The sequence below is a fragment of the Bufo bufo genome, chromosome 2 (genome assembly GCF_905171765.1).
Source record: "Bufo bufo chromosome 2, aBufBuf1.1, whole genome shotgun sequence".
NCBI lineage: Eukaryota > Metazoa > Chordata > Amphibia > Anura > Bufonidae > Bufo > Bufo bufo.
Genome location: NC_053390.1, coordinates 615,587,492 through 615,605,146, shown reverse-complemented (window position 1 = coordinate 615,605,146; position 17,655 = coordinate 615,587,492).

Here is a 17,655-nt window from a genome sequence, read left to right as displayed (position 1 = left end):
AAGTTTCAGGGCCAAACATCACTTTATTTGGCTCCTCAGCAATCCAAACATAAATGGTACAAAATAAACACCTGCCCGGCTGGGCTCTAACTAAACATATAATATCCTGACTCACCTAAAGTCACAGTTCACACCCTGTAAACACATGCGGCTTTGTCAGCCAATGTCCCACAGCCTCCTGGCTGTACAGAGCACAGTACGCCCACTGTCTCCAGTTCAGTATTTCTTGTGGGGGATTGGGGCTCAGTAGTCTGCCTGACTATGGCCCTGCGACCCTCGCAGGCGTCGCTGCGTCCCCCAACTCCAGGCTATCTCCCAGCCTTGTGGTCCCTCAGCCTTGCCCAGCTGAGACCACACAGACAGAGCCTCCAGGCCTCTGTCCACAGGTAACACACTACCCCCTTTCTGACACTCTGGGAGGTGCCTTATGCCAGGCTGATTACCTCCAGCTTGTCTCACCTGTGGTGGAACAGGGGTGTGGACCACACTATCCACCCCTTCCATGCCTCTAACCTGAGTGAGACCTGTCACTGTCTCACAATATATATATACACACACATTTTTTTGTCTTGTTATACCTTCCTTTGTACATTTGATGTTTCACTAATATGCATTAATATATATTATTATGATGTAATGTTTGTCCACCCTATCTAATGTATATTATTCATATGATCCTTATATACATACTGATTTGCTTTCCTCCCACCCTGCGCTTGCTCTCTGGCCCTCCTTGTCCTTTCTCCCCGGTGCATGGTCCGTCATCCCCATGGTTCGTTGGGGACTGGATTGAATATTTTGTATCTTTTATTAATCAAAAAAGTTACAAGTAGACTAAAAATTAAATGGCTTCTGTCACCCCCCAAAAGTCATTTTTCATTTTTAGGCTAATTAAAATCCTTATAGTGCGATTATTCAATATATAGTGCTCCTACCTTTTTCTATGCCTTAGTTTCTTTAAAAACCGCACTTTTATAATATGTTTATTACCTTGCTACCAGCAAGTAGGGCGGTTACTTGCTGGTAGCCGCCTCATCCTCCTTTCAAAAAAACGCCCCCTCCTCCTGGTGATTGACAGGGCCAGCGAGCGCTCTCCTCCTCCGGCTGGCCCTGTCTGCAATTCAAATCCCGCACCTTACGTGTCTTCATTCGGCGCAGGCGCTCTGAGAGAAGGACGCTCGCTTCCTCAGCACTCCCTCAGTGCGCCTGCACCGATGACGTCACCTCTGAACCCGAAAGTGAATGATCGGAGAATGGCCGACTGATTCAATCTGATAGAAGAGCAACGTTGACTGAAATAACCACTCGTTACAACCGAGGTATGCAGCAAAGCATTTGTGAAGCCACAACACGCACAACCTTGAGGCGGATGGGCTACAACAGCAGAAGACCCCACCGGGTACCACTCATCTCCACTACAAATAGGAAAAAGAGGTTACAATTTGCACGACCTCACCAAAATTGGACTGTTGAAGACTGGAAAAATGTTGCCTGGTCTGATGAGTCTCGATTTCTTTTGAGACATTCAAATGGTAGAGTCCGAATTTGGCGTAAACAGAATGAGAACATGTATCCATCCTCTGATGGCTACTTCCAGCAGGATAATGCACCATGTCACAAAGCTCGAATCATTTCAAATTGGTTTCTTGAACATGACAATGAGTTCACTGTACTAAAATGGCCCCCACAGTCACCAGATCTCAACCCAATAGAGCATCTTTGGGATGTGGTGGAACGGGAGGTTCGTGCCCTGGATGTGCATCCCTCAAATCTCCATCAACTGCAAGATGCTATCCTATCACTATGGGCCAACATTTCTAAAGAATGCTATCAGCACCTTGTTGAATCAATGCCACGTAGAATTAAGGCAGTTCTGAAGGCAAAAGGGGGTCCAACACCGTATTAGTATGGTGTTCCTAATAATTCTTTAGGTGAGTGTATATAGCACTACATTATTGTTTATGAATTATATTATTCACACATTATGTTAATATAGCGTAACTATGGGCTTTTGATTTGCATTGTATCTACATCATGCCTACATACCGGAACCTATACTGTTTTGCTAGGTTTCGGCAATCCAACCAGGGATGCATTTGTGCGCTGGCGCTCTGCGGCGTTTATGAGGCTGTGATGTGTTTCCGCCCTTTGGAGTGCATCGCGGCATCAACTTCTGCCCTGGCGCCATTTTGCGCATGCGCGTTTGCTTTTCTAACACGCCGGTCTTCACCGGCGCCATCACTCGCGCACGGACCATGCACAGGGGAGAAACCAGGTATTACCTACGCACATCTTCTCTATCCCCTCCCCTTCTCTATTGTACTATGTCTTTGACCACAGCTGTAATTGATAGATGATTAATTCGATAGGATATATAATGTTGTAACGCAAATGAATACTCACATGGACCTCTGAGGAAGCTAGTACATGTTCTAGCGATACGCGTGAGGGCTTCCCCCCTGTGGGTTTTTATTCCACGTATGCCACCACTGTCTTTCTGATAAGTATATTACTAGATGAATTCTTGCGTATGTATGTTATATTTTTGATACTCATTCATATTTATTGCTAGGTGGTGGTACTGGATGCATTATGCATATGATCTTACCCAGTAGTGGAATTTTTTCAATGGATTGTCGTTTTTAATTAGTGTGTTTCAATAAATTACTTTTTATCTTCAGAGGTGGGGCCTAGCTGTGGTATTTCTTTCTCTGGTTGTAGCAATGTACATTATGAATGATAACTTTTTTTTTTATTGTATTATACAAATGGATTGATTGTAAATGTCAAGTAATGTATGAAAAAGTTTGAAAAATAAAAAAATAAAAATAAAGTAAAATTGTGTTTGATATCTTAGTTACAATTAAAGACAATCAGACCACATTTTATTTACAATCAGTGCAGAAATCCAGGTAATTAAAGACTTTGTACTCAGTATTTATGCTGGTATAATTTTGTAGTAAGGCCTGAAGGGGAGAGGACAAGAAAGGCAGTAGTGGCAATAATGGCAGTAGTAGTTCTCACCCTCGGGAAACACCTTGGCTAGGAGTTTCCCTTGGTGTCAGTGGGTTTTGAGGTGCAAGGCAGAGCTCCCTTGAAGTACTGGGAAAGGGAAAAGATGTGGCAGAGCAGTGTGGCAAGGAAATGATGAGGCTGTTTTTTTTTTTGGGGGGGGGGGGCGGGGTAGCTGGTCTACTGTCCTTCAATAAAACAATTTGGTCAACTGGCACACATAGACACTTGCAAATGTAATTTCATGCTTGTAAACTTATACACACAAGTCTTGTATGTGTGTATAAGTTTATATATGGATATAGGCTGTACAATGAGTACCTCTCTGAGTCCAGTTAATCCCAAGCAAACTTCCCAGTTCAGCCAAGAGGTGCAGATTCTCACACTGAACAGGGTGCTACAATGGCTGGGTGCAGGGTGTAGTAATTTAACAGACGGCCAGTCTGTCTCAGAAGTACCCGAAGCTTCTCCCTAACCAAATGCAGTTAAGTCCACAGCCAAACATATATGCATTACCTTGACTGACTTTTTTTGCACATGCACTGTCCCTTGAAATGACCCTCAACCTTACACTGCGTGCAGAATTATTAGGCAAATTAGTATTTTGACCACATCATCCTCTTTATGCATGTTGTCTTACTTCAAGCTGTATAGGCTCGAAAGCCTACTACCAATTAAGCATATTAGGTGATGTGCATCTCTGTAATGAGAAGGGGTGTGGTCTAATGACATCAACACCCTATATTAGGTGTGCATAATCCTTTCCTTTGGCAAAATGGGTCAAAAGAAGGACTTGACAGGCTCAGAAAAGTCAAAAATAGTGAGATATCTTGCAGAGGGATGCAGCACTCTTAAAATTGCAAAGCTTCTGAAGCGTGATCATCGAACAATCAAGCGTTTCATTCAAAATAGTCAACAGGGTCGCAAGAAGCGTGTGGAAAAACCAAGGCGCAAAATAACTGCCCATGAACTGAGAAAAGTCAAGCGTGCAGCTGCCAAGATGCCACTTGCCACCAGTTTGGCCATATTTCAGAGCTGCAACATCACTGGAGTGCCCAAAAGCACAAGGTGTGCAATACTCAGAGACATAGCCAAGGTAAGAAAGGCTGAAAGACGACCACCACTGAACAAGACACACAAGCTGAAACGTCAAGAAATATCTCAAGACTGATTTTTCTAAGGTTTTATGGACTGATGAAATGAGAGTGAGTCTTGATGGGCCAGATGGATGGGCCCGTGGCTGGATTGGTAAAGGGCAGAGAGCTCCAGTCCGACTCAGACGCCAGCAAGGTGGAGGTGGAGTACTGGTTTAGGCTGGTATCATCAAAGATGAGCTTGTGGGGCCTTTTCGGGTTGAGGATGGAGTCCAGCTCAACTCCCAGTCCTACTGCCAGTTTCTGGAAGACACCTTCTTCAAGCAGTGGTACAGGAAGAAGTCTGCATCCTTCAAGAAAAACATGATTTTCATGCAGGACAATGCTCCATCACACGCGTCCAAGTACTCCACAGCGTGGCTGGCAAGAAAGGGTATAAAAGAAGAAAATCTAATGACATGGCCTCCTTGTTCACCTGATCTGAACCCCATTGAGAACCTGTGGTCCATCACCAAATGTGAGATTTACAAGGAGGGAAAACAGTACACCTCTCTGAACAGTGTCTGGGAGGCTGTGGTTGCTGCTGCACGCAATGTTGATGGTGAACAGATCAAAACACTGACAGAATCCATGGATGGCAGGCTTTTGAGTGTCCTTGCAAAGAAAGGTGGCTATATTGGTCACTGATTTGTTTTTGTTTTGTTTTTGAATGTCAGAAATGTATATTTGTGAATGTTGAGATGTTATATTGGTTTCACTGGTAAAAATAAATAATTGAAATGGGTATATATTTGTTTTTTGTTAAGTTGCCTAATAATTATGCACAGTAATAGTCACCTGCACACACAGATATCCCCCTAAAATAGCTAAAACTAAAAACAAACTAAAAACTACTTCCAAAAATATTCAGCTTTGATATTAATGAGTTTTTTGGGTTCATTGAGAACATGGTTGTTGTTCAATAATAAAATTAATCCTCAAAAATACAACTTGCCTAATAATTCTGCACTCCCTGTATGTAAAGTCTGAGGGGAAATCCTTTTTCCCTTAAGTGGGTGGCCTGGCTTGTTTTAGAATTGCTTTTATAGCTGCTCTCAGTCCACTGAGTTAGCGTATCCGTGTCTGTTGCTTGCAAATTTTACATTGAACACCCTGAATACAGCTCGACTACCTCTTACATACTGTCTTAAAATGCTCCCAGCTCCTATATACAGCTCTTGGGATCACAAAGACAGTAAAAGTACATTAACCCTGTTTAGCAGTAAACTACTGTGCGACTGTAGTTTTACATTTTAAAAGTTTTTGGCTATTATGCACATATTTCTCATGTCTTATATTCAATTCCCAAAACATGGGGCCAGTAGGAGAACATGCAAAAAATGGTGACCAAATGCCACATGAATTTGAGTGTTATTTTCTACTGCTAATACTGTATACTCCACAGAACTTCTTAGTTTTTCTAATTGTTCAGCAATCTTTCTTTTTAGCACATTAAGCAGACTATCAGTGATCCAACAACAGAAGTCTTTCATTTTTCTTAATGCTTCGGTTACTAAGTTGCTGTGTTCTAGAAGCATTACAGAAAACTATCAAACTAAACCCAGTGTCTGAGTATTATTGCATTATTTAGTAGATGTTTTTTGTACCGTAAAAAAGCAGGGTTTTATTTTAGCAGTTTCTTATTTTTAATACTATATAATTTCCAAAAAAGTTTGAAGCCAGCAAAACAAAAATGTAAAGATCCCCATAAAGTAGTTATCTTGGACATTATACTCCTTGTTTCCAGCTCATATTATCTATAAAAGTAACCACTAAGTGAAAGTACGGTATATAAATCCTTTGTTTAATGAATTCTGGGCCTGCTCTCAACAATGCACTGCTGCTAGGCCGACAAAAGGAATGAACTGTGTCTGAATTGAAATCATTCCCATTTTTTAATCTTGTGGTCAGAGGCATGTGGTCACCTTCCAGAGAAAACACTGCGTTTCCCATTTTCTTAAACTACAGTCATGAGGTATATTTCGTTTCAATAAGACAGATGCAAAGGAAAGGGAGTTTCTTTAAAAGTGGAAAAGAAATAACTTAACTTCTATAAAGATTTGTATATAATTCCTGATATTGTAAACCCCTCATTTCACAGTGTGTAAGCATGCGTCCCTCAAATTGTTTTAACTGATCAAGTTTTTATATGTGTTGCCATTGTAGGTTACTTCTGGCAGGAGATGTGTTTCCTTGGTGTTGGGTGCCAGGAGGTTGCCCAAAAGCCACTCTCCCATTATGTGGATACAGGGTTACAACAGCAAACTATGGACATGGACTTGTTTTACCTGTAGTATCTCACAAAAGTGAGTACACCCCTCACATTTTTGTAAATGTTTTATTATATCTTTTTATGAGACAACACTGAAGATCTGACACTTTGATACAATGTAAAGTAGTCAGTGTACAGCTTGTATAAACAGTGTAAATTTGGTGTATCCTCAAAATAACTCAACACACAGCCATTAATGTCTAAACCACTGGCAATAAAAGTAAGTAAACCTCTAAGTGAAAATGGTCAAATTGTGCACAATTAGCCATTTTCCCTCCCCAGTGTCATGTGATTTGTTAGTGTTACAAATGTAACATACCAAACCACAGGGGAAACACGTGAGGCTATGGTGGACCGATGGATGTAATAGTTCATGTACTCAAGGTTAGCAGATGCCTCCCTGGGCTAGCGTACAGTGGATAGGAAAACAGCACGAAATCCTACGGTGCACTCTCTGTTGCAGGGAACACCAGCCAGATGTTGGTTGAGGTGCACTTGATGGTAATTGGTGTTTAAGGTGCTTTGGTGGCTGGGCCCCTAGTTCGTGATGCCAGCACCGCTAGGTGCAAATGTAGAGAGTAGTAGAAATGATGATATAGAATAAGGAGACTAGTAGGGTTGAGCGAACCCGAACTGTAAAGTTCGGGTTCGTACCAAACATTAGGATTTTTAGACCCCGGACCCGAACCCGAACTTTTCAGTAAAAGTTCAAGTTCGGTGTTCGGTGATTTAATTGCGCTTTTTGAAAGGCTGCAGGGCAGCCAATCAACAAGCGTTTAACTGTGTGCCCTTAGAAGCCATCACAGCCATGCCTACTAATGGCATGGCTGTGATTGGCCAGTGCAGCATGTGACCCAGCCTCTATATATGTTGGAGTCACTTAGCACTGCACTTCACTCTGCTCTTACTAGTGTAGAGATAGGATGCTGCTGCTGTGAGAGAGAGAATAGGAACGAATCTGTTATCAGAACTTGTTGTTAACTCTGCGATCTACAGCGATTTTTTTGTGTGGGTGCAATGCAACATTTTTGTACCCTGCCCTGAGCCCAGTGACACAGAAAAATACGTTTTATCCGTCTGTTAGTTAGGTGGGCGTCGGCGACCATTTTCTGCAAGTTCAGTGCACCAGCACAGCATATGTGCCAGGGACAATAATTTAACCCTGTTCTTTTAGTTCAGTGGGCAACATATACCCATTTTTTAAGTGCACCTGCACTGCATATGTGCCAGGGGAAGGCACAATAATATAGGGAATCCGTCTGTGAGTTCAGGGACCCAGGGGGTTACATATTCACATTTTTTTCTGTAAAGTACAATCCAAATTAATCCATCTGTTAGATTCTGTGGGGATTATTTATATAGTACAAATTATTATTTTTGCTAAAAAGTACATTTTTGCTAAAAAGTACATTTTTGCTAAAAAGTACATTTGCGCCCTGCACTGCATTTGCAGTTAAATCAGTTAAATCCATCTGTTTAATTGTGGGTGAAAAAATAAATTTTTTTTTCCATAAAGTACCTTTGTGGCCTGCACTGCAAATCTGCTAGTGAAATAAAATGAGTAAATCCGTCTGTTTAACTGTGTGTGAAATGTTTTTTTTCCCATAAAGTACCTTTGCGGCCTTTGCTGCATTTGTGACAGTCCAATACAAGCGTTAAATACTGCTGTTATATTCTGGTTTTAAAAAAACACCCATTTTGTGCAAGATACTACATTTGGGGCCTTTGCTGCATTTCTGACGTCCAATACAAGCGTTAAATACTGCAGTTATATTCTGGTTTTAAAAAAACACCCATTTTGTGCTAGATACTACATTTGGGGCTTTTGCTGCATTTGTGACAGTCCAATACAAGCGTTAAATACTGCTGTTATATTGTGGTATTAAAAAAACACCCATTTTGTGTAAGATACTACATTTTCGGCCTTTGCTGCATTTGTGATAATCAATCCTCTCAGATTACAATGTATTACCTCTTTTATGTGTATGTGTCACTTTATAATTTTGAATTTCCTGCCCAGTTGCGCTCCCATGCGCCGCATGTGCTCGCAGGGAACGGAACCAGGAAGTCAGATGCCGGCGCTCTTGCCTGCGATCACAGCGGAGAAGGTAAGGGGAATCCGCTGACAACTTTTCAATGTTACCCCGAGCGTGACTCGGGGTTACCGCTCCTGGCAGCGAAAATTAACCCCGAGTCACGCTCGGGAATACCGCTAGGAAGGTTAAGGTGAGTTAAATTATTTTTTATGTTTTTGTAACCCCTCCAATGCTATTGTACTATGCATTCTGTATTCAGAATGCTATTATTTTTCCTTATAACCATGTTATAAGGGAAAATAATAATGATCGGGTCTCCATCCCGATCGTCTCCTAGCAACCGTGCGTGAAAATCGCACCGCATTCGCACTTGCTTGCGGATGCTTGCGATTTTCACGCAACCCCATTCATTTCTATGGGGCCTGCGTTACGTGAAAAACGCACAAAAAGGAGCATGCTGCGATTTTCACGCAATGCACAAGTGATGCGTGAAAATCACCGCTCGTGTGCACAGCCCCATAGAAATTAATGGGTCAGGATTCAGTGTGGGTGCAATGCGTTCAACTCACGCATCGCATCCGCGCGGGAATACTCGCCCGTCTGAAAGGGGCCTTACATGCTGCAGTGTCTCCAAAACGACCGCCGAGTTGGCCACATTCTAACTTGTGCTGATTACTGGGTGGCCCCCCGTTACAAGGACAACGTACCGTCCTTAATAACGTCACTGGGGCGTGATCGTAAGATGCGCGAGTACAAGCGCATGCTTGTAGGCGCGCTGCTGATGGCATTTCTACCTGACAGCGGGGGCACAGTGGAAGCACAAGGCGAAGGCAGAGGAGGAGGAAGATGTTGCCAACGCAGCTGAGGCACCGCCAGCACCTCAGAAAGCAGAGTTAGCATGGCCGAAATGTGGAAAAGCTTTGTCAGCACGCCACAACAACCAGCACCACCAGCTTATATGGAACGTCTTAGCAGGAGGCAGCGTTTCAGCAACATGGTGGAGCAGTATGTGTGCACACGCCTACACGTACTGACTGATTGGTCAGCCCCCTTCAACTTCTGGGTCTTGAAATTGGGCACATGGCATGAGCTTGCCCTTTACGCCTTGGAGGTTCTGGCCTGCCCTGCAGCCAGTATATTGTCTGAACGTGTGTTTAGCACGGGAGGGTGGCGTTATCACAGACAAGCGCAGCCGCCTGTCCACAGCCAATGTGGACAAGCTCACGTTCATTAAAATGAACCAGGCATGGATCCCACAGAACTTGTCCGTACCTTGTTCAGAATAGACATGTATACCGGCCTTACCCAGCCATTGTTATACTCCAACACACTTTCTCATTGTTGTATTTTTTATATTTCCCAATGTTTTGGGGTGTACCCTAATTTAAACAACAACAAAAAATTTAAAACCAGTGTTGGTTTCCTCCTCCTCCACCGCCGCTTCCACCTACACTGCTATGTCCACCGCCTCCCCAACCTCCTACTCCATATGGACCTCCACCTTCTAGATCAAGTTTATTATTTTTTATTTGTACGTATTTTGTGTTTTTTTAAGTCATTTCACTAATTTGTCTGATATATTGTTGTGTGACATATCCCAATTTTTTGGCTTTGCTATACCCCTGCTCTACATTTTGGACAGGGAAATACATTTCACTAATTCGTCTGTTACATTGTTGGGTGACATTTACCAATTTTTGGCTGTGATATACCCCTTCTCTACCTAGTGGACAAGGAAATACATTTCACTAATTCGTCTGTTACATTGTCTGGTGAAATTCACCAATTTTTGGGTGTGATATACCCCTGCTCTACCTAGTGGACAGTGAAATATATTTCACAAATTCGTCTGTTACATTGTCGGGTGAAATTCCCCAATTTTTGGCTGTGATATACTCCAGCTCTACATTGTGGACAGGGAAATACATTTCACTAATTCATCTGTTACATTGTTGAGTGACATTCACCAATTTTTGGCTGTCATATACCCCTGCTCTACATTGTGGACAGGGAAATACATTTCACTAATTTGTCTGTTACATTGTTGGGTGACATTCACCAATTTTAGGCTGTGATATACCCCTGCTCTACCTAGTGGGCAGTGAAATATATTTCACAAATTCGTCTGTTACATTGTCGGGTGAAATTCGCCAATTTTTGGCTGTGATATATCCCTGCTCTACATTGTGGACAGGGAAATACATTTCACTAATTCGTCTGTTACATTGTTGGGTGACATTAAACAATTTTTGGCTGTGATATACCCCTGCTCTACATAGTGGACAGGAAAATACATTTCACTAATTCGTCTGTTACATTGTCGGGTGAAATTCCCCAATTTTTGGCTGTGATATACCACTGCTCTACATTGTGAACAGGGAAATACATTTCACTAATTCATCTGTTACATTGTTGGGTGACATTAAACAATTTTTGGCTGTGATATACCCCTGCTCTACATTGTGGACAGGGAAATACATTTCACTAATTCATCTGTTACATTGTTGTGTGACATTCACCAATTTTTGGCTGTCATATACCCCTGCTCTACATTGTGGACAGGGAAATACATTTCACTAATTTGTCTGTTACATTGTTGGGTGACATTCACCAATTTTAGGCTGTGATATACCCCTGCTCTACCTAGTGGGCAGTGAAATATATTTCACAAATTCGTCTGTTACATTGTCGGGTGAAATTCGCCAATTTTTGGCTGTGATATATCCCTGCTCTACATTGTGGACAGGGAAATACATTTCACTAATTCGTCTGTTACATTGTTGGGTGACATTAAACAATTTTTGGCTGTGATATACCCCTGCTCTACATAGTGGACAGGAAAATACATTTCACTAATTCGTCTGTTACATTGTCGGGTGAAATTCCCCAATTTTTGGCTGTGATATACCACTGCTCTACATTGTGAACAGGGAAATACATTTCACTAATTCATCTGTTACATTGTTGGGTGACATTAAACAATTTTTGGCTGTGATATACCCCTGCTCTACATAGTGGACAGGAAAATACATTTCACTAATTTGTCTGTTACATTGTTGGGTGACATTCACCAATTTTAGGCTGTGATATAACCCTGCTCTACCTAGTGGACAAGGAAATATATTTCAATAATTCGTTTGTTACATTGTTGGGTGACAAATCCTACACTGCATTTATCACAGTACAAATGGTGAGGCCAGAACAAGTACAGACGATAGTAGATTGGGTGGCTGACAGTGCCTCCAATTCCTTCACATTGTCTCCCACCCAGTTCCCTGCTGAAAGATCAGAGTTGGCACCTACAGCCCATGGCCATCTGTCTTTAAACTCACCCCCTTGCAAATCAGGCAAGCAGTATGAGCCCCAAGTCATGCAGCAGTCTCTTATGCTTTGTGATGACTCTGCTGGCAGGGTTTCCGTGGGCCATCCACATAGCCCTGCCCCAGAAGTGGAAGAGATTGAATGCACCGATGCCCAACCACTTATGTTTCAGGATGAGGACATGGGAAGACCACCGCAGCACGTCTCTGATGATGACAAAACAGAGGTGCCAACTGCTGAGGCTTTCTGCAGTATGCAGACCAACAAGGAGGATAGGGGTAAAGAGTGGGTGGAAGATGATGTGATACTGGACCCCACATGGAATCAAGGTCATGCGAGTGACGTGTGCAGTTTGGAGGAAGAGGGGGTGTCGCACAGAGGTACCAGCACAGCAAAAGAGGGAGCAGGGTGCAAAAGCATCTGTTACATTCTTGGGTGACATCTTGGGTGACATTATACAATTTTTTTACCATTTTTGCCGTGAACAAATCCCTGCTCTGCGTAGGTGACAGAGATCTAATATTTGTAAAATCGTCTGTTGAATTGGTGGATAACATAAACCCAGTTTTGCCGATGAAAAACCCCTGCTCTGCATAGGTGACAGGGACTTAAATTTCTAAAATTCATCTTTAATTGACGCACGCCCCCTCCTTTCATTCAATCCTTCCGCTTTAACAACTTGTCCCACATTTCTGCTCAATCACATTTCAGCCATTGACCTCCCTTGGATGTGGTATCCCTTTCTCATGCTCCCTCTCCAGCATAGAACCCTCTTTCCCCGTTACCCGTGATCACCATGGTAGGCGCATAAAAGAACATCGAAAATTGATAGAGAAGATATCCAATTGAATTGTGGACGTCACGGGGACGTGCAATCAGGCAGAAGTTATCTAGATTCAACAAAGCGGCAGCAGGGCCTCTCCTGTCTAACGTTTCCAAATCCAAAATACCCCATTGACATTCCCTGTAATTTTTTTAATAATTATTCCAATAACAGGTCATCTTAAGAGTCCTGTATTGTTATTTATCGTCACTACCTCCCTGAGTCGGGAGTGTTTAATTGCCGCGCGCCCCCTCCTTTACTTGGATGCTTCTGCTTCAATAACTTGTCCCAAATTTCCGCTCGATCACATTTCAGCCATTGACCTCCCTTGGATGTGGTATCCCTTTCTCACGCTCCCTCTATTGCATTAAACCCTGATTCCCCATTACTCGGGATCACCATGGTAGGCGCATAAAAGAACATTGAAAGTTATTAGAAAAGATATCTAATTGGATGGTGGACATCACGGGTATGTGCGACATGGTGGAGCACTATGTGTGCACACACCTACACGTACTGACTGATGGGTCTGCCCCCTTCAACTTCTGGGTCTCCAAATTGGGCACATGGCCTGAGCTTGCCCTTTACAACTTGGAGGTGCTGGCCTGCCCTGCAGCCAGTGTATTGTCTGATCGTTTGGGTGTTATCAAAGAGAAGCGCAGTAGCCTGTCCACAGCCAATGTGGACAAGCTCACGTTCATTAAAATGAACCAGGCAGGGATCCCACAGGACTTGTCCGTACCTTGTTCAGAATAGACATGTATACTGGCCTCACCCAGCCATTGTTGTACTCCAGGGCACTTTCTCTTTGTTTTATTTTGTATATTTCCCAATGTTTTGGGGTCTACCCCAATTTTTTTTTTAAATAATAAAATAAATATAAAACAAAACCAAAAACCAGTGTTGGCTACCTCCTCCTCCTCCACTTCCACCTACACCGCCACATCCACTGCCACCTAAACCTCCTACTCCATATGGACCTCCTTCTCCTAGATCAAGATTATTATTTTTTATTTTTATGTATTTTATGTTATTTTAAAGAGGACCTTTCACCTGGAAAAACATTGTGAACTAAGTATGCTGACATGGAGAGCGGCGCCCGGGGATCTCACTGCACGTACTATTATCCCTGGGTGCCGCTCCATTCTCCCGTTATGCCCTCCGGTATCTTCGCTCTGTAAGTTATAGTAGGTGGTGTCTGCCCTTGTCCTGTGGGCGTCTCCTTCTCCTAGGCTGCAGCGCTGGCCAATCGCAGCGCACAGCTCACAGCCTGGGAGAAAAAAACCTCCCAGGCTGTGAGCTGTGCCCTGCGATTGGCCAGCGCTGCAGCCTAGGAGAAGGAGACGCCCACCGGACAAGGGCAGACACCGCCTACTATAACTTACAGAGCGAAGATACCGGAGGGCATAACGGGAGAACGGAGTGGCGCCCAGGGATAATAGTAAGTGCAGTGAGATCCCCGGGCGCCGCTCTCCATGTCAGCATACTTAGTTCACAATGTTTTTCCAGGTGAAAGGTCCTCTTTAAGTCATTTCCCTATCCACATGCCATGCTCTTAACCACATTTTGCTGCCATTTGCAGCCCTCTAGCCCTTGACTTTTTTAGAGCCATTTTAGTGCTCCAAAGTTCGGGTCCCCATTGACTTTAATGGGGTTTGGGTTCGGGGTCAAGTTCGGGTCCCGAACTCAAACTTTTTTGTGAAGTTCGGCTGAACCCGTCGAACATCCACTCAACTTTAGAGACTAGAGCTTTCAACAAACTCCCAGTACTTTACTGAAGCAGATCCACAGGTCATAAATGTATGCAAAAGTCATTTACATCAAGGCAGCTTTTACAGGGATTCACATTAGTTCCTAGAAGTTGCATAAGGCATAGTCCTCTATGACAATGTCATTGTCTCTCTTATTTCCTCTGCTGCAAAGGAGGCTGGAGTCTGATTAACGACAGTTACCTTCCTTTGACAATATTCTTATTCCCTCTCTGAGTTGGCTGGTTCTTCTGTAATCTTTTCCCTTCTATGGGCTGGTACATGGAACTAAGTATGGAGTTTGGATAACTCTCCAAAATGGCTGCGGAGGTCAGACATCGCTCACCATGACCTTCTTGCTCCTTCTGAGCTGTGCACTGTGTGTAGGGTGGAGTTAGCCCTGGGAGGCTTGTTAGAACCTCCCCCTCCCTATACAACTTTATGAGAACACATTTACAAGCACAGTTTACATGAAACACAATTACAACATTAATCAGTGTGTTTCAGGACACTGCACAAAGTCTCAGGTATGAATGGGGAGCAGGTGTTTTAAATTTGGTGTTATCGCTCTCACACTCTCTCATACTGATCACTGGAAGTTAAACATGGCACCTCACCTCCTGGCAAAGAACTCTCTGAGGATCTGAAAAAAAGAATTGTCCTCTACATAAAGATGGCCTAGGCTATAAGAAGATTGCCAACACCCTGAAACTGCAGCACGGTGGCCAAGACCATACAGCGGTTTAACAAGATATATATATATATATATATATATACACCAATATGTGACTCACAAAAGTGAGTACTCGTGCCAAGCCTGCACGTGAGATGAAACACCAAAGAAAGAGAAAAGGCCAGCACAGAAATGAATCTATATAATCTTTATTATGGTGTCAACACGAGACCGGAAGTAATAAAATACAGATAAAATACAATACTATGGTGAATGGGAGACACACAGGAAGAAAAACCCACACCACTGATAATGAGCATATAAGTATGAATATATAAATATCAATCTAGATATCAAAGCTAATAAAGTCATATAGATGTAACATAGTGTATAAATAGATGAAAACGCCAGATATCAAGGATACAGGCAAAGTCATAGATAATGCAACCGGATGAAAATCCAAAGACAGTACAAGGATAAATAAAGTGCAAAGTGCCAAAATGCAAGTACATGAATCAGATTGATAAAACATCCATATTAGAACTATGACATAAAATACCTGGGTGGTGAGCTGGATAACCCCAACGCACGTTTCGCATTAGCTTCTTCAGGGGACAAGATATGACACATGGTAAAAGATCATGTGACGTACCATGTGATGACCGGAGTGACGTCATCAAAGGTCCTTGACCTATAATTAATGCTCACCACAGGTCCTGTTCAGTAAAGGAGACAGAAGGAGATGCCGGCCCGCGATCAAGTGGACTAAGGCGAGTTAAATTATTTTTTCTTTTTTTTAACCCCTCCAGCGCTGTTTTACTATGCATTCTGTATTCAGAATGCTATTATTTTCCCTTATAACCATGTTATAAGGGGAAATAATACAATCTACAGAACACCGATCCCAAGCCCGAACTTCTGTGAAGAAGTTCGGGTTTGGGTACCAAACATGCGCGATTTTTCTCACGCGAGTACAAAACACATTACAATGTTTTGCACTCGCGTGGAAAAATCACGGGTGTTCCCGCAATGCACCCGCACATTTTCCCGCAACGCCCGTGTGAAAGAGGCCTAAAGGGGGTAAAAAATTTATAAAAAATTTATAAAATAGAGAAGTGAATAAATAACAGTACTGATTATGTAATGGAAATGTATTGCATAATGAAAGAACCCCATATTACTCTAGGATTAATATATGGCACTTATAAATATAGGATATACTTTCTCACCCATCGCAAGGTACTTATAAGTGTTTTTATACTACATTTTATTGTATAACATAATTTCGAAAAATAACAGGCAGAAAAGACACTCTCCCATATAGAAAATATAGGCAATAACATTATAATAATAAAATAATAAAAAAATAATTTAGTTTTTTAGTACACTTGTACATTATATTAGAAAAAATATCTTAATCTCCCCCCCCTCCAAAAATAAAAATTATATATACGGTATGTCCATCAATTAGATGCAATTTAGCCTATCTGATGATATCTAGCTGATTCCGTAGTACGCAAGCGCAGTTGACAGATCCAGAGTGAGAGAATTCATCTAAGTTATAGCACATGCGCATTGACTGGCAAGGAGCGAAAATCGCACTCATTTATGCGCAGCAGAAGTAGTGGGACAAACGGCTGGAACCACTTATATTGAAGTTAGGTAGTTGTATAAGTCTATTGGTCTCCCGTTCATCTTGAAGCATGAACGGGTGTAGTTATTGGTGGCATCAGAATACAAACCCGCCCCTTACATTTAAATTGGAACAAATTACATCGCTTGTGTTAGCAGTGGCTCCACTACCCATGAAGACGCCGCCTTTAGCGGTGAAACATGTCGGGGGAGCTGCTTTTGTGATTTTAAACCAAATGATCACTTGAGAATAAAGTGATAATAACGAGGTGTGCTGCAGGCACCCCGTATGCTAGTAAGAGATAGAGGCAATTGTGAGGAAGTTATAGGGGACAGAGAATAGTAATTGATAAGCCTATGTATATCTAGCGAGGGAAAGACTAAATAAATATAAATGATAAAATAAGATGCAGGATTTGGTGGCACTGCGGCAGACCTTTGCTTCACCACTGGTCACATGGAGGAGGCAGGGGCTGCGGTATCTCGCAATCTGGTGGTGCACGGCTTGTCAGGTACAAAAATGATTCCACAAATAGAGATAAATAAGCAGCACTCACCATTCGATGCAAATGTTTCTTTTACTGGGTACAGAGAGGGGGATGACAAAAACAGTGCAATCACAGGAACATGGCTGACGGCTGTTTCGCGTATCACCGTTTCATCTGACCAATACTGTCAACCCTTTGACGCAAATGACATAATCTTTTATGCGCCACGCACGCTAACCTAGGCGCACGATGTTGGCGTAGACTGTCGCATAACATTGCGAATGTAGGCTATGTCAGCAGCGGGAGTTGTACATCAATGTTACAAAATAAGATATCCATGAAACATTAAAAGCAACAACAAACGACATACATAGAATATTGAGACATCACAAAAAGACACTCATGAACGCAAGATCCATCTACCTTCTTTTTTGTAGTTCCCGTCCTCCATCGCCCCCTCTCGGTGGATTCTGAACAAGCTCTAAGCTTGCAAATCTGAGGACTGAGCTATCTCCGT